An 18,411-nucleotide genomic window follows, 5' to 3' on the forward strand; every position below is an offset into this window, starting at 1 on the left:
GCATTAGCTGATTACTGTAATCTGTCCAACTCCTAAGGCGTCAGCCAGGATGGCAGGGCTAGCACGGGGCTTCCTTCAGCCTCTGAGAACCTCAGTTTCCTCATTTGTAAAATTGGGTGAGTAGACCTAATTGGCATGGGCGTAAGTAAAATGCAGTACACAAAGTGCTTGCCCCTTTATCACTGACACATCAGAAGCACTCAGTAATATACAAGTACACATACAAGTAATGTACAAGAAATATACAAGTAATGCATAAGAAAGTTACAAGTACAGGCAGAAGTACTCAGTAGAGACAATGGTTTTCCAGCATAATTCAAGGGATAACTCACTGGAGAGCCAAACAGATATGGATTTTAATTTGGCTTCCTCCACTTTAAGGGAAATTTTATGAGCCGCAATGTTTTCGTCCTTAAAATGGGGATGATGGTGCCTACATTTCAGGGTTTGCTAAGATGATATATGTGTTTGTACAGCACTGGGCAGAGTCCTGGGCACCTAGTAAGTGCAATGTAAGTGCTGGTGGCTATTGCTTTTCCCAGAAGAAGATGAGGGCAGGGGAAGAAGACAGAGGCTGTGGGGCCCCACGAAGGTGCCAATTACATCTTTTCTCCTGTCTTTGCTAAGGTGTAGAGTTGCAGGAAGAGGTCTCTTGCACTCAACACGGTACCCCTAGCCTTTTGCAGAGCTATGTGCTCAATGATGAATAAATGAATGAATTTGGTGAGGTGGGGCTGGGGATAACACATCTGAAGTTAAGATAGTTTATAGAGAACTCCCAAGATGTTTATCACCAAACCAGAGAAGGTAGGCAGGCCAGGGATTTTACCCCACGTGTGGCAGATGAAGAAACTGAGGCTCATCTGGGAGTGTTAACAGCTGGAGTGACTCCCATGCTGATTTGGATGTGCCAGGAATAACATGCCTAGCGTTGGCTTCCAGAAGACTTGGGCCCCTGTCTCAGCTGCAGTTACAGATTCTTCTAAGATTTTCTAAAGCTGCAGGCATCCTGCCTGCTACGGCTTCTTCCTTCCACTGTGCCTGATGGGGCTGTATCCCACTGTACTTTCTTTGAAAAATTTTTCAGATTATCTTCCTTAGATAAGTTTTTTCCCCTCTTTTCCTTTTTTTTTTTTTAAATTGAGGTATAATTGACATCCAGGTGCACTTGTTTTTAATTACTGGCGACTTCACCTTCAGGGCCGCCATGAATAGCAGCTCCAGGGGACAGATGCCATTCACCAGGACAGCAATGAATCACCAAGAGGTGAGTCCCAGTGCGAAGCTGGAGCTGAGCCTAGGAGGAGGTGGGGGGTCCTTCTCATGTACTGGCTGAACAGGGGTCAGGAGCTCTGCTCCAGGAGCCAGGGCCCCTGGGCACTCCCTGGTCTGTGTCGGTTGGCAGGGTCCATGTTCAGAGTATAGACTTCTGGGGGCTGACCTCCACCCTTCTCAGGGATGAGGGTAGGAAAGCCCTGGGGACTGAACCCTAGCTTTAAAGCTTGAGGTGGTTAAGGAAAGGGAGCAACACTCAGAGCTGGGTACTTAACATACTATATTACAAAGTTTAACATTGTTAATAAAGCTCTTTGAATAGGCATCCTTCAGCCATTTTACAGATGACTTAAATGGGCCTGTGGAAGTTAATTAACTTGCCCAAAGCATCACACAGCAAGGAAGTGCCAGAGCTGGGATTCAAACTCAGAACTGCCTGATTCTAGGCCCCACTGTTACCTCTGGGGCCTGGAGTCCAAAATGAGCCCATAAATGTTCTTGGCCTATTAATTAATATTTTTATTTATTTATTTATTTATTTTGATTTTTTTAGGACTGCACCCACAGCATATGGACGTTCCCAGGCTAGGGGTTGAATTGGAGCTACAGCTGCTGGCCTACACCATAACCACAGCCACACCAGATCCAAGCCGAGTCTGCAACCTACACCACACCTCACGGCAAAGCCGGATCCTTAACCCACTGAGCGAGGCCAGGGAATGAACCTGCAACCTCATGGTTCCTAGTCAGATTTGTTAATCACTGCACCACTAAAGGAACTCCTAATATTTTTAGATAGAAACAAGTCTACGGAGAGACCTGGGATGGCTGAGGACGGGAGAGCTGGGGGATGGGTATGGTGGTGCAGATGATGGATGGGCACCATGCACCGCCCCACCACCCCCTGCCCCCACTTTGGCCCTTGTGTCTCCAAGAGGACCAGTGTTCCCTCCATTGTGGAACTGGGGTGGGGTCCCATAGGGTGAGAGGTGCTGTGCTGAACTCCTCGGCCTCTAGGTGGCGCCCGAACTGCACATCTGGTCTGTCCTCCAAGGCTGGTCTGTCCCCAGAGTGTTCAGGCTGTCCCTGGGCAATAGCTCCCTCCCCCAACCACCACCCCCTGCCCCAGGCCACTTCTGCCCTGGCTTTGGCAGTGAAGGGTTGGCAGGGCCCAGACTGGAAGCTCATGCCTCAACTTGGTCCTTCCTTGCAAGCCCTCTCCAGAGCCCTGGGTGAGGGCTTTGGGGATTGCTCAGATAACTTGCCAGCTGCTCTACCTCCGGCAGTTTGCTCAGCCCAGTTGAGCCTCACTTTCCTCATCTGTAGAGTGGAAGTGGGTTTTATTGCCAGGATGTTGAGAGTTCAGATGGAACCATTTATAAAGTGCCTGGCCTGGTGCAGATGCTTGACAAATGGGAACTATTAAGATTGATCCATGGACAGTGGCTGCCTGTTGTTACCTCTGCCTGGCTGCTGTTTATTCTTTGTCCTTCTCACCTCACAATGCCAGCGCATCACACCACACCTTACCCATCACCATCAGCTTGTGCACCCGGCTCCTGTGCCCCTGGTACCTCCTTGGAGATGATGTAGAATAGCAATTAAGCAGAAGGTGCTAGAGTCTCGCTATCTGGGTTTAAATCCTTGATGCTAGCACACCTTGTGTGGCCTTGGTTAAGTTCCTTAGCTTCAGTGCTATAGATTTCTTGGTGCTTACTCACTAAGCATTCCAGCCTCTCTGGTAGTTAGATTGGAGCCACGTGACTAACCAGTTCTGGCCAGAGAAATGGGAGCGGGAATCATGTGCAATGTCACTCTAGGAAAGGCAGTAAAGAGCCTGTGGCCCTCTTCCATCCATCTTGCCCTGTCACAGTGGCCGGCGTGTTTGTGTTTCAGATAGTATTGCTCTAAGATAGAAGAGCCCTGGGTCTCTCTTTCTCGGAGGAAATCCATCCCACCAGCCTTGCACCGTAGTGCAATGTATACTTTGCAAGAAGTAAACTTTTATTGCCACTGAGATTTCAGAATTTGTTTATACTGCACCATAACCCAGTTTAACTTCATGGCTCCAGCCTTCCCGTGTGTCAGTTTTCTATCAGTGAGCCGGGGACAACAATAGTGCCCTTCTCATAGAGTCATCGTGGGGATTAAGTGAGATTGTGGGTACAACCCTTTTAAGATGTGAAATCTCAGTTTTTGCTACTTCTTAGGAAGGTCCAGAAAAACACGAAATGGCTTTAGATTCTCAGAGCAGGAGGAACCCTGGGAGGAACTTGAACTCAGTCCCTTGGGTCAGGTGGGAAGGCAGAGGCTCAGTGGGAGACATGCCTTGTTCAAGGTCATTCAGGCAGAGAACAGCAGAGTCAGGGCTGGATCCTAGGTCTTCTGACCTCCGGTCTAGTGTTCCTTCAGAGATGCCTCAGTCCCTGCTCTTATTTGATTGGGGACAAGACAGACAGACATAAGGCAACATGATCGCTAAAGAGTCTGTGCTGTGTACAGGTGCAGCAGCTGTCCAGAAAGTAAGGGTCCTGAAGGTCAGAGGAGGACCTGGGGTTCTGGGGGGTGGGCAGGGAAGGCTTCTGCGGGGATAGTAAGGCTCAGAGAATGGGTTTCAGCAGAGAGCAGGGAGGGCAGCGAGCAGTGGCTGGAGAGACGACAGAGTAAGGAAGCCAGGGGATGGGGAGTTCTGAAGAGCAGAGCAGTCCATGGAACAGACAGGTCAAGGTGTAGTCTGTTTAACCAGTTCCCTGTGGAGGGGTCAGGCCGCCGCCTCGCCCTCCCACCCCCCATTATAAAGAGCATTGCACTAAACATCCGGGTACTCACTTCTGTGTATCCGTGTATTCTGCCGGCTGAGATGGAGCTTTGCAGGGAAGAGGGGTTGGGGTGAGGCCCAAAGCTCCCCTGGGCCTGATTTCTTTGGGTGAGGGGTTGGGGGCTATGAAAGCTACCCTGATGCTTCCTCTTGACATCAAGACTTCCAATTTCAGTCATTCACCCTCCACGTTTACCAATTTTGGCCTTGCTGTGTGCCAAGTCTACTGTTATTGGCTCAATTTAAACATCAGTCCCTCACTTTTCAGCGCTTCAATTTAAAGAGAAACCTTTTTATCACCACCATAAATGAGAAAAACAGTATCAATTGCAATAAATGAAAGATAAGTAGCAAAATAAATACAATGCTAACAAAAGAATATTAAATACAACCAAAGGTGCTTGGTAGAGTCTGAGAGAAGGCCTGATACCTTCTAGATCAAGAAAGGATAATCAAGGAGTTTCCACTGTGGCCCAGCAGGTTAAGAACCTGACTAATATCCATGAGGATGTGGGCTCAATCCCTGGCCTTGCTCAGTGGGTTAAGGATCTGGTGTTGCCATGAACTGTGATATAGGTTGCAGATGGAGCTCAGATCTGGCATAGGCTGGCAGCTGTAGCTCCGGTTGGACCCCTAGCTTGGGAACTTCCATATGCCTTGGGTGTGGCCCTAAAAAGAAAAAAAAAAAAAAAAGATAATCGAATGTTCAAAGTGCAATCAAACAGAGCCTTTCTTCTTTGCATGTTTATATAAACTACAATAGAACCACAACTGGAATAATTTTCTCACTCTGTGATTCAAAGACATGACCTGAAGAAGGCTCGCATCTAGCAGGAAGTGACTTGCAGGCTACACCAAAGGGGGTCCCCATCTTCCAAAGACGTCAAGTGGGAACAAGCTCTTTTCTGGAGTAGTTTGATTGCAATAGGGCCCAAAGGTGGGAGATGGAGCCAGCTAATCCCAGGCTGCCCCTCTCTTTACCGGACCCTGGGTTTCCTGGTGTGTGACTAATGGGGCCAGGGTGGGGCTCAGGGCCTGGAGACAGCAGCTCTTGTGAACAGCCCCCCAGGCCAGGCCGTGGACATGCCCAGGGGCATTGCCTTCTCCCTGTACCACAGTCTGCAGTCAGGGCAGGCGGGCATCACAAGGTCCCACTTTGGAAGGGCCCAACACTCAATTTCAAACTCTGTCACTGTCCTTCTCTATGGATTGCATGCTGGCAGATTAACGAGAGGGAGGCAGCCCCTCTGCATACCCATGTGGAAAGAACTCCGGATTTATTTTAAGAGAAAAAAAAATCAAGTTACAGAACAACATGTGAAGTATGACTCTATTTATAAACAAAGAATTCTTTAAATTATACACACACACACGCCACTTTATTATTCAATTTACCCCTCCACTGGCTGGTTATACCCACCCATTTATGATTCTTCTAGGCTTAGCCTAGAGATAGAACAGGCATCCTTGATTTATTAACGCTCACCACGCATCGCATCACATTTTTACCCATTTCCCGGACAATGCAAGGGCCTTAGAACATTCTAACTCCATTTACCCCCTTCCTGCCTCGTGTGCTATTGTGTCGCGTATTTTAATTTTCTCTCTTAATTTTAGATATGAGTTGTATTGTTTTACACAACCAAGATTCATTTGTATTTATCCATATTTCCCTTTCTATTGCCCTTCTTTCCTTCCTGAATCCCCAAGCTTCCATCTGGGACCACTTTCCTTCTGCCTGAAGCATCCCCTTTATAATTATTTTTATATTTGAACCATTCATATGGTTTAACATTCAAAAGCAGAGAAGCGTTCTATGATAGATGCCCCCAGCCCCAGACTATATATTTCCATATGGACACACAACATGACTTGGAAGGATACACACCAAATTGAGGGCAAGGGCTTATCCATGTGGTCTGATAATATATTCCTGTGGCCTGTGTATAAAGAAAAGGAAAGTCTGGAGTTCCCAGCATGGCCCAGCGGTAACGAATCCGACTAGTATCCATGAGGATGTGGGTTCGATCCCCGGCCTTGTTCAGTGAGTTAAGGATCTGGTGCTGCCATGAGCTGTGGTGTAGGTCACAGACATGGCTCAGATCCCCTATTGCTGTGGCTGTGGTGTAGGCTGGCAGCTGTAGCTCCAATTTGACCCCTAGCCTGGGAACCTCCATATGCTGCAGGTGTGGCCTTAAAAAGATGAAGGAAGGAAGGAAGGAAAGAAGGAAGGAAGGGAGGAAAGAAAAGAAAGGAAGGAAGGAAGGGAGGGAAGGAAAGTCAGGGCAGGGCAGCCAGGAGATCTAGTCTTTTCTGGCCATCCCGCAGTGCACACAGCCTCTCTGAGTTATGTGAGTCCTCTTTTGATCCTGGCCCCAGCCCTGTGGGCCAGGAGGGGTGAAGTTCCCCATTCCCAGGGCAGCTAGGGACCATGGATCCTGGTACCGTTTTATATTCATCAACTCATTCAATCCTCACTAGCATCATTTCCATTTTATAGATGAGCGAACTGAGGCTAGGAGAAGTCAGATAACCTGCCCGAGAAACAGAGCCAGGATTCAGACTAAACCCAAACCACCCAATTCCTGAGCCCAAGCTACCACTAACTCCATTTGACAGGTGAGGAAACAAGGTTGAACCATATGCTCAAATTCACAGGCAATAGTGGCCGAGCAAGAACTCACATCTGTGACTTTGGGGGTCCATATCCATCCCCCTCCCACCAAGGCCAGTGGTTTTCCTCTGCACATTAACATCACCCAGGGAGCTTTCAAAAACACCCTGTGCCCATGTCAGCCCAGAGCAATCAAATCCAATTCTCTGATCCTATTTTTATGTCCCTGGCCCTCCTCCCAAGAGCTCCTCTGGTGTAGCCAGGGTTGAGAACCCCTGCCCAGGCTTTGGACAGGGCTTGGGATCTGACTGCCTGGGTTTAGATGAATTCTGACTTTGCCCCCAGTGACCTTGGGCAAGCTGCTTTTACAGTTCTGTGCTGCCTTAGTTTCCTCATCTGTGAGACTGGATCATTAGAGGGTCTTAGGTGAGAATCGAGTGAGATAATCCATGCAAAGCACTTGGAACAGTGTCTGGCACAAGATCCATTTTAATTGAATGCTAATATCATCATTATTATTATCATTATCATCATCAACATCATCACTTTTATTTTGACTTTCTGTGTAGCTCTGTAGAGAGTCTGCCCTTCTCCCCTCAGGTTCCATCTGTGAAGGTACCTTGAACCTTGAGCTATGCCTTGCCTGGTCTTGAAAGGTGCCTTCCAGCTCGGATGTGCTCATGACAGTGTTAGCTGGCTGGATCTCAAGCCTTCTCTGCCGCCCCCACTCTTTCAGAAGCAGGCCCGGTCTGGTCCATTTTGTGTGGAGGCTGCAGCCAGCACATGCCTGGGCAACCAGGGACCTGCTTCTGTGGGCTGAGTCCAGCCTCTGATTATCGTGTTGACACTACTCACAGCCAGGACATGCTGGGCTGTGCGGAGAGAAATCGCCCCTGGTGGTGGTGGTGGTGGTGGTGGTGGTGGTGGTGGTGGTGGTGGTGGTGGTGTGCAGACCAGGCTCCAGCTACCCCTAGAGAAAATCAGAGGGCCCTATATGGAGGGCCCTTCCGAGGAGCAGGGTGGGGGATCCTGGCAGAGCAGGGAGCCCCAGGCCCGCCTCCTACCAGTGCCCAGAGCACACCGTGCCAGTCCTTACCACCGAGTGCCATTCTGCTCCGATGCATAATTCATGCCCCCATGTGCCAATCTGTGCCAGCTTTAATTAGCTCCTAACTTTTTGTCATTCATTTTGCTGTGAATCCCTTATAAATAAATGATGGGAGAGGGGAGCAGGGAGCGGGCAGGAACGTGAGGGAAGGAGCCTGGCTCCTCGGGCCATGTGGGGGAGGGGGAGGCGTCTCCGGAGGGCGGGGCGGAGTGTGCGGGAGGCCAGGCCCTCAGGAGGTCCCAGGGCGCCCTCGACTCTGGAGATGGGGGTGGGGGGCAGCCCACCTTGTTCGCCTTCCAGCCTCGCTCACTCACAAGCTGCGTCGAGCCGCCACAGCTGTGCCAGGCTCCAAGGGCCCACAAACTAAACTCAGGAGCACACAGGCTTGGTTTATGGTGGCAGGCATGGTGGCAGGCGCTGCCCCGGGAGAGGGCGCGAGGCCCGGACGCAGACAGGAAGCGACAGACAGCCCGGCAGCAGCAGCGGCAGCGGCTGGGGCTGGGAATAGCGGGGCGGAGGCTGAGCGCTTGGCGGGGAGGGGGGACAGCCAAGCTGTGACAGAGAGCGCCCAGCGGAGGGGCGTTTATGCGCGTTAAAAATAATAATCGCCCCTCACGGGGCGGAGAGACTGGTATGGGAGCGCTGTTTTGTTTTCAGTTTCTAAAGCACTTGAGTGCGTGTTTTTCTCTTTCAACCTGAATGGCAACCTTGGGAGGTGTTCGGGGAGGCCAGGGACTGTGGTGCCCATTTACAGCCGAGGAAACCGAGGCCAGACGAGTCGGTGCAGACCCAGAGCCACGAAATGCTAGTCTCCCGAGCCTTGCATTACACCTTCTTTCCAGCCGGGAAAACTCTCCAGGGGTGGGCTGGGGGGCCAAAGGGGAAGCCAGTCAGTGCCAGGTGGTTGAATAGGCTGGACAGATTTAACACGAAAGATCTGGACTCCCTTGCCTTCTTTTCCTCCTTTGCTTTCTCAGAGTGCCAGTGGGCCAGAAGATTATTTGCTGTTTAAGGGCTGCAGGGACAGGGATGGGGAGGTGCCCATTCCTCCAAGAGGCCAGCCCAGGGCCAATGTGGAGTCTCTACCAGTGCAGACTCTTCCTCTCCATCCTTTAGCCCATCATGCCTTTTCCCTGTTACTGGGCATCTTCACTTCCAGGTCTGTCCCCTCTGCCTCCAGCATCCCTTGCTGAATGGCTCCATCATGGCATACCAGGCCCTTCTTGGTCCAGCCATTGCTCCTCTCCTGAGACTCCTCTCTTACCTCTGCCCAGCATGCCTTGGTCCAGCCCTATTGCCCCATTACCTGAACTCTGCAGATGATTTGATGCCCCCTGTGACTTTGTGCACGCACGTGCGCGCACACACACGGCCCCTCTACCCCAGATGCCCTTACTGGTCTCATCTGGCCAGGCACATGCATCTTCGAAGGCTCTGCTTACGTGGGTTCTGCTCTTGGAAATCTTCCTTGAGTCTCCTGGGTGATGGTGGACTAACTGCAGTGGGGGGGGGCGGCAATCCCACTGTCACTGCTGGACCTGGTCCTGGCCTCAAGAATGGCATTGCCTTATGCCTCCCAACAGTTTGTTTCTGTATCTGTCACTCCACCTGAACTGTTACTTCTCTGAGGACCAGAAAAACTTCATGTGTTTCTCTGTGTTCTCAGCACCCAGTCCAGAGCCTGGCACACTGTGGACCCTCCAGGAAAGCTCTCTAGATGAGTGAACAAAGACATGGTCCCTGCCTTTGAGGACCCTAAAGTCTGTGTCTCTGAGCTAAAGACAAACTTGAGCCCCCTACTGAGATGTGGCCACTTCAGGAAACCCCTGGACAAAGTCATCTGGATGTGGAAGGAGCCAGTATATGAATTTTTTCTTGTCCTTCCTCCCTCCCTCCTTTCCTCCTCCTTCCCTCCCTTCTCTCCCTCCCTTTCCTCCTCCTTTCTTTCTTAAGTTTTGGAAAGGGAGTTGGAGGTACTCTGGCAATGCTGACCCCATGTTCTTTAATCCCCTACAACTGACAGGAGAATCCTCATGTGGTCCATAGCAGGCAGGGTTCTCATGGTTGCCAGCAATGGAAATGAACTCTGGACAATTGGCAGAAGATGAATTTACTAGTTAAAAGGGGGTAGGGGTAGGGGTGCTTGCAGAATCAGCTAGAGGCTGGAGAACAAGGCCCAGAAAGCAGGAACCAAAAGAGGTGGGTGGCCAAGAATGCAGCTGAGAACACAGCCCAGGTCAGGCTTCAAGTGCTGTCAGTCAGGGTTTGGTACTTTCCATAATTTCTAAACCATTATAAACTATTTCTAAATTTTGTGATTCTCTTCAAGGGTCCAAGTTGAGAGTGGCGCTTCTAACTGGCTGGCCTGGACTATGTGCTGTGCCCTGTGGCCAGGAGGCAGGACAATGGAAAACCTTCTCTTCCAGTTGTTACAGTGGAAACAGGGCCTGGTCCTGTCCGTTCCTTCCTTAGTGGGGAGCTCCTTCAGTAGGAGGGGTTTGCCTGATGCTGGGTCCTGGGCGATAGCATCTCTATGGTTCTTTACAGTTGTCAAAATGCTCTCACATGGTCCCAGGAGGAAGGCTGGCAGGTGTCATGATCTCAGTGGACAAGTGGAGATCAAATCTCAGAGAGGCGGAAAGACTTGTCTAAAACCATGTAAAGTGGTAGGAGATGCTCCAAAGGTTTGGCGGAGAGGTTTGGCAGTTGGAGAGAACTCTGAGCAGTTGGTGGACAACCCTGAAATGGTTTGAGGGCCAGGGAGAAAGTCTAGAATTCCCAGGGATTAATGCTCTGGAGATGAGAATGTGCTAGTTCTTTTTCCCAGTTCTGAGCCTCCTGCCAACTCTGCCATCCTACCTTTGGCTGCTTCACATGTAGAATAGCAAGACTGCTATTCACCAGGGTCCGAAAACGCCCACGCGGAGTATCCATAGGCAGGCCCCCGGGCCTTTGCTCATACTGTTCCCTCCATCTGGGATGCTTCTCTGCTTTTGCTGCCTGTTGAACTCCTGATCCTCCGGGCAGTCCTTCTGGACTCAATTTTCTTTTTTTTTTATTTTTTTATTTTTTTATTTTTTATTTTTATTTTTATTTTTTTTTCCCACTGTACAGCAAGGGGGTCAGGTCATCCTTAGATGTATACATTGCAGTTACAGTTTTTTCCCCCACCCTTTCTTCTGTTGCGACATGAGTATCTAGACATAGTTCTCAATCAATTTTCTTAAGAGTCCATCACCCCACCCTCCTTGGGCCACTTCTCTGCTTCACTACACTTAACTTGCCAGACTCCACTTGATTTACATGTCTGCCTCTGTCTTGGCCCAGGAGCGCCTCAAAGCTAGGGCTGCATGTTATTTGCGTCTCTGTCCCCAGTGTGCAGTGCTGGCTTGTTACCCTCGGATCCATTCCCTGTACTCCTCTGTCTGCTTTGAATCACATCAGCTCCCACCTGGGTCTGCAGCTCCTGGCTGGGATGAGCCAAAGGGATGCTCTGGGGGAGGCCAGAGGTCTGGGGGAAGGGAGAAGACAGGGTGTCTCCTCTACACTTGGCCTTAGGCAGTGTCTCTGGCAGTAGCTGTATCCCTGTTTCCCACCAGCCAGGTCCATGGTGGTTCCATCTTCTGCTGCATGACCATGATCCTGGTAACTCTGCTTCCTCCCCTCATCCCTCCAGCCTGGGGTGCAGCAACTTTCTAATGCTGCTGAACTCTGGGTTACCACTCCAGCCCCTGTTAGAATTTTCAGCTCTTCCATCACTGTGTGACCAAATTTACTTTGAATCACCTGCTACACACTCAGAGCAACTCTGTGGGCTGGTAGCTCTTGGATAGACACCCCAGTTCCTAGCATGGTGCTTGGCACGGGGGGGTACTTGACAGATGCTTGCAGAATATAAGTGGCTGCCTGAGAGTTTCTATGAACAGATGTATGGTGCCATTGCTAGAGGAGGTGATGGTCTCCCTGAATTCAGCGCTGTTTTGTTCATGTGTCTAATGACTGCGGACAGCCTGGGCAGTCACAGTTTAAGAGAGAAGGTGGCCAACTAGAAAGAAAGAAAGGTTTAGGATGGGAGAAGCTTTCAAGAAGACTTCTAGTTGTTGCATTTTATGAATGAGGAACAGGAGGCCAAGAGAGGTCATGACTAATCCAAAACCATTCAGCTGGAGAGCAGTCTGATATTCAGAACCCAGACCTCCCAACTCCTGGCTCCGTCACCCTGGGTCAAACTGTGACTCCCTGAGACCTGTCAGGCCACACCTCCAGCTCTGCCCTTTGTCCTCAAGACCTGGACTCATGTGTCCAATGGCCTACTTGCCATCTGCACCCAGTCATCACACTGGTCTCTCACCTTTGACACATCCCAGGGGTGTGCTTGCCCCTCTCCCCATGGTGGTCCCCTCCCTTGCCCCCCAGCTCAGGGACCAGCACCCTCTCCATCTATTGTCACAAGCCAGAAAACCTGGGAGTCTCCTTGACACTTCTCTCTACCTCACCCCTTAGTCACTCCCTCTCCTAGTCCTGTAGAATTTTTTTCTTTTTGTCTTTTTAGGGCTGCACCTGAGGCATATGGAGATTCCCGGGCTAGGGGTCTAATTGGAAATGCAGCTGCTGGCCTACACCACAGCCACAGCAATGCCAGATCCGAGCCGAATCTGCAACTTACACCACAGCTCATGGCAACGCCGGATCCGTAACCCACTGAGTGAGGCCAGGGATTGAACCTGCATCCTCATGGAGGCTAGTCAGATTCGTTTCCCCTGAGCCACAATGGGAACTCTAAGTCCTGTAGATTTTTAACCTCTTGAATCCCACTCCCTTCTACACTACCATCCTGGCCCAGGACTCTGACACCAGGACAGCTGCAATAGCCCACAGAGGTGTGAGCTCTAAGAGGGCAGGGGTTTGTGTGCTCACACTTGCGTGTGTGTTTTGTTCACTGATGTATCCCACATGTCAAGAAGATTCACGTGGTCAGCAACTTTTTCTGTAAATGGCCAGAGTAAATATTTTAGGTTTTGCGGGCCATGGAGTCTCTGTTGCAACCCCTTAACTCTGCAGTTGTAGCGGAGCCATAACAGGATAGGCATGTCTGTGGTCCACAGAAACTGTGTTTACAAAAATGAGGGGACAGATGGATTTGACCTGGAAGTTGCAGTTTGCTACTAGCAAACTGAGAAGTTCCTAGCACACAGTAGGTGAGAAGTCAGTATTTTTAATTGAAGAAATGCTTTTCTCATCTATGACCTCCTCACCATTTTTCCAACTACAACTCAGATCATGACACTCCCACCCCTCAACCTCCATCCCAACCGTCTGCTTCAAAGCCTCCACTCCTGGGATAGAGATCAAACCCTGATTAAGACCTACACACCCTGCACAGTCTGGCCTCTGCTCCCACTGTGACTTTATGCTCACTATCCTTCCCTCCCTTTTCAGTGCTCAGGCCTCTCTGGCCCTCCTTCATGTCCTTATGTAAGCCATTTCCTTCCCACCACAGGGCCTTTGCACATGCTGTTTCTCCTGCTTAAAATCCACACACTCTCTCTTCATTGGCTTATCCTTCAGTTCTCAGCTCAGTGTTATCTCCTCCAAGAGGTTTTCCCTGATCTCCTAGACCAGGAGCCATTAAAGCATTTCTCTTCCTCGCACTGATTCTGTCTGTAATTTTACCTGTTTTTGTGTTCCATTGACTGGCTGTTTTCTTCATTAGAGGAGCTCCACAAAGCACAAGCACCAAGCCTATTTTTTTCTTCATCATATTCCTGGAACCCATTTCCATTCTAGCACATAGGAGCAATAATGAATGAATGGTAAAGAACAGGAGCCTTGGAATCAGGCAGATACTAGGTCCAATACCTGACTCCACCACAAGGTAACTCACTCACCTCCCTAAGGCTCATGTTATTATGGCAAAACCAGGCTAATGACAGGAGCAACCAGAAAGGCTATGCTAAGGATAGAATGAATTGAGGGTAGAACCTGGCTCCGGGCACTATTGTCAAGATGCTGAGGGCAATAGTGACAGGTCCAGACATCCTATCATAGGAGAAATGGTTTAAAGAATTCAGAATGTTTAGGCAGGGGAAGTAGAGATCAAGGTCAGGCAGTGAGCCTCTTCAACGGTGCAAATAGGGACTCTAGCTGTCTGGAAAAGTCATGAGGTCTTCTTCCCCACAGACGTGAAAAAGAAGCTGGGAGGCGTGCAGTGCAAGGGTCTCCTGCATGCGTCCGGGTGCTCAGGGGACATCAAGGGTCTCTTCCAATCCAGGAAGACTGTAAGCAGTTGGGGGCATTCTGAGCTCGATTGATGGAGCGGGCGCAGAGAGGAGTGTGTGAGTTGGATGGGCAAAGGCAGCTGGTTGAGCCAAGCGCGGCTAAGTGGCCCCAAGCACTAGGTGGACTAAGACCCCCTCAGCGCTCAGCGACTCTGGGAGCAGAGAGGGGGCGCTTAAAGCCAATAGATGGCGCAGGCTCACCTAGGCCGTGTGCCCGCTCACTCGTTCAGGCTTCCCGAGAGCGTTTCCCTCGTCGGCTGGAGGCTCGGGACCAGCGGGAGGCCGGCCAGGCCCCCACCCCTCTGCGGGACAGCGGGCGGCCCTGCGGGGCAAGGTTCCAGCACGCACCTGGGGCCCCTTCCTTGGGCTTCCTCCTTGCCCTTTGGGGGATTCGTCGAGTTGCCACAGCAGCCGGTGCCATGACATCGGCAGAGGGCAGCTTCACCAACACTAAAATATTCATGCCCTGAGCGCCTGGCAGGGCTTCGCGCCGCTCCCGGGGGTCCAAGTGGGGCCGGGGGTCCAAGTAGGGCCGGGGGTAGGGGGTGCAGGGATCCTGGCGGCCCCAGGTGGAGGGAGGGTGAGCGGCGGGGCGCGGCCGGGAGGGCGGGGGCTGGGCGAGGCGGGAGGTGAGGGAGGGAGCGTCAGGAGGCGGGGTCTGGGTGGCGGGGGCCGAGCAGGGCGGAGGAAGCGAGGGAAAGTTGATCGCGGACTTGAGCGCCGGCGTCGGCGGTAGCGGCTCAGGAGCGAGGGGCGCGGGCTGCGGGCGGGATGCTAGGTGAGAAGACGCGTCCCACAGCGGCCGGGCCCTGAGCCGGGCGGGGCGGGACGGCCCGACCCTCGACATGGAGCGCGGAGGTGCAGAGCTTCGGGACGATTGGGGCGCGCCTAGTCCGAGCCCGCGGCGCGCCTGAAGTTGCTGTTTGCAAGCGGCCAACAGCTAGCGGACCGCCCGAAGGGACCCCGGAGCGGCCGGCGCGCCGCGGATGAGCCACCGCGCAGGCTGCGAGACGCGGTGGTGGCCAGCACCCGAGCAGGCGGCCTGCGGGGGCCGATCCGGAGGAGAGCAGAGCCCAAGGCGCGGCGCCGCTCGGCACACGCACACGGTATCAAGAGCTGCGCACCGCCCCTTCCCTCCCCGCTTCCCTCGCCGCTTCCCTCGCCTTCTCGGCGCGGTTCCCCAGCCACGCGTTGGTAAAGTTGAAGCCGTGGGGTCGCGACCACAGCCGCTGAACCACTTGTTCTTGGTGCGGCCATCGCCCGCGGCGGGCGCCTGGGGCCTCCTTCCATCCCGGGCCCCCAGCCAGCATCCCGCGTCCCGCTCCGAGCCGCGGCCGGACGCGCGGCAACTTTGATTCCCGGGAACTCGAATTCCCTCCGCGTTAGCCTTGGGAGGAAAGGCACTCCTCTCCCCACCCGGGTTTCTGGACCCGCGAACATTCCGGCGCATTGCTCTCTGCGCCTCAGAGAGGGTCTGGGGTGGGGAGAATTTTGGGGGCAAAGAGGGCGTTGGGATCCAACCCCGTCTTCTGCGCTCCGGGTCCCCATTTGGACAGTGGAGATGGGGTAGGACGCACCCCCACCCACCGCGGCGTAGGCATGGCATTGGAGGGACCTAAAGGCACGTAGCTCTTCCCACCCCTCATCATTTCGCAGTGCCCGCGCGAGACCCCCGAGGACTCCTGCAACCTCCCCACTCTGGTCTGGCTGTGAGAAGATGCGCCCCTCGCGGGGCAGGGAGCCTTGTGCGGCTCGCGCTTTGCCTCCCCAGTCCCCAGGCCGCCCTGCTAGTTGTTACCAGGAGCCAGCGCCTAGAAGCGCAGCCCCTCGTCTCCCCTGCAGGTCAACCCGGGACGCGTGCAGAGCCCGCGCGCGTTCCAAGGTGGTGGCGGCACCAGCTGCTGGGCACTCAAAGCCTGGCTTTCCCGAGCCGTCACCTAGAGCAGCTGCCTCCGCGCCTGGGCCCGAGATCCTGTGCCCTCGCCGTCGGCCACCGCCCCACCGCGACCCCAGCCCCCAGCCCGGTGGCCCTCTAAGAGGCAAATTAACATTTCCTGGGTAGTAGCAAACCCCACCCTCCCCAGTAATTCAGAAAGCAGCGCTTGCCTCTTTTTCATAATACTTTGCCCTCTCAGACCAGATAGGTCATTGACCCTTACCTTTCAGCCTTTTAGCAAGTACCCCCACCCCAATCTGGATTTTGAAATAAGCTGGAGAGGCACAGGAGGAGTGTGTGTGTGTGTGTGTGTGTGTGTGTGTGTGTGTGTGTGTGTGTGTGTGTGTGTGTTGGGTGGAGTCAGACTCTTGCCTGGGGAGAATTAGGCTGCATGGAGTGGGGTGGGCTTCAAGACCCTGTCTGGGGCCAGGTGAGAGGTGCTGATGAGTCAGCCGGTGGTCCGGGAGAGCTGGCTTGGAGTTAACATTTGGTTCATGGTGCAAGGGTAGGTGCACTGCGGTCAGACCTATGAGGGTGGTCAGCACCTGTGAGGGTAGGGGACCAAATGTCACTCTGCTGTGGAGGGGCTGGGAAGAAACCCCTTAGCTGGGGGAATTGGGGTGCTTGGTGCTGTCTGGGTTGGTGGGAAGGCAGAGTGGCAGATAGGGAGAGTATCCAGTGAGCTGGAAAGGTGGTACTACAGAAGTGACTGGTGTGAACCGGGAGGCTCTGCTGTGGGCGGTGGAGTCCTGCAAGGGTGTGGGAGGCCCAGAGCTGACATCCTGGGCTAGGCCCCCATACACATGTCTATCTCCGCCTTCCTGTCCCCCCCACCCCATCTGCTTACCAAAGGGCTTTATTTGAGAGTTATGATGGCGGATGGTTCTGGTTGCCTCCCACATAGCTCTCCCATCCGATAAGTGACCTTACCTGCAATTTCACCATTAGAGATTCATTTCTTTGGGCTTACTATTTTAAAGGGCAACTTTCTGGAGCCCTAATTTAAAATGCATGTATTGGGGTTCCTGCTGTGGCACAATGGGATTGATTGACAGTGTCTCTGGAGTCCTGGAATGCAGGTTTGATTCCTGGTCCAGTGCAGTGGGTTAAGGATCCAGCGTTGCCGCAGCTGCGGCATACGTTGCAAGTGTGGCTGGGATCTAATCCCTTGCCTGGAAACTCCATATGTCACGGGGCGGCCAAAAAAAAAAAATAAATAAAAAATAAATAAATAAAATGCACATGCTTGTAGGAGGTGAATGTCTAGTAGCCTTGCTACTCTGAGGGTAGCCTGTAAACATGCAGCATCTGCGTCACCTGGGAGCTTGTTAGAGAGGCAGAGTCTTGCACCCCCCCACCCCACCTTTTGAATCTGAACCTGTATTGGACAAGATCCTTGAGCGATTTGTTTGTTCAGTGAAGTTGGAGAAGCCCTGGTCCACGGTACCTACTTGGGAAGGAGCACCTCATAGCCTCTTGGTACAGAAAGAGTGCCCAGATAAGAACATAGGTTTGAGAATGAGACTGGAATTTCTTTTCCAGGACATTTATGATAGGGTTGGATCATCAGCCCATTGCTGGCCCCTTGGGGGTACCCACTGGGCATCTTTCTTTGGGGGATATTTAGACAGATTCGAGTAGCAGCTCAGCTTTCTGTGCAATTAAAACATTGCCATGTGTGCTGCATATGGGCCAGTAGGAAGTGGGCAGAGGGGGCAGGATTTCTGCAAGCTGGATAAGCTGTTCTGCCTCTAGGAGGCCTGGGGCTGGGTAGAGGCTGCCCCTTAGGGGAAAGAATGAAGTAACTGTCCTCCACTTCATCTGTCCCTCCCTGATGGGTGGAATGAACCACTGATCATACCTCTCCAGGCCACAGGACTTATGCAGAGGAAGCTGCAGAAATGCTCATTTGGGGCAGCCTGCAGTGGAGAGAATACCTACCAAGCCCCATTCTTACCCATTCCCCCCTGCCCCAGCCCAGGCAGGACATCCTATTTCTGCCACCCTGGTGCCATAGGAGGTCCCTAGTCCCTAGATATAAGGATGATGTCAAGGCATGGTAGCAAGTCACCTCCCTGGCCTTCTCGAGGAATAATGATGTCCCTGAAGCCATCAGGGCTGGCCTCAGAATGAGGATCTGAAGGATTTCAGAGGAATTTGGATCAGAGGCTTGGTGAGGCCAACAGTATCGCAGGTGAAAGGTCATGGCATGACTTATGCATCCCGGCCCTGCCAAAAGGAGACTGTCCTTCCTCTGTGCTGGCCTCTTTGCCAGGGGGCAGAGTGGCAGGAGGGAGCTGTGAGAGGACATGGGTCAGCATGGTCATGGGCCTCTCAGTGATGCTTAGGTGAAAGAGTCCTTCATCAGTGAGTTCAAAAACA

At 52.4% G+C, this 18,411-nt stretch overlaps 1 protein-coding gene across 3 annotated transcripts in view; it reads left to right on the plus strand.

The window, feature by feature from the left end:
* Positions 1 to 14,789: 14,789 nt before the first annotated feature.
* CDH23 (cadherin related 23) overlaps positions 14,790 to 18,411 on the plus strand; it is a 441,841-nt gene continuing 438,219 nt past the window's right edge. For all 3 annotated transcript variants that reach the window (XR_014828081.1, XM_084997262.1, XM_084997263.1), the window contains exon 1: positions 14,790 to 15,199. The gene's annotated coding sequence lies outside the window, so the exon portion shown is untranslated. The remainder of the gene's footprint in view (positions 15,200 to 18,411) is intronic.

This window comes from Sus scrofa, chromosome 14, assembly GCF_054392235.1.
Source record: "Sus scrofa isolate SSC_HxYL_T2T_F1_AM1 chromosome 14, Sscrofa_HxYL_maternal_Yorkshire_Landrace_v2.0, whole genome shotgun sequence".
Lineage (NCBI taxonomy): Eukaryota > Metazoa > Chordata > Mammalia > Artiodactyla > Suidae > Sus > Sus scrofa.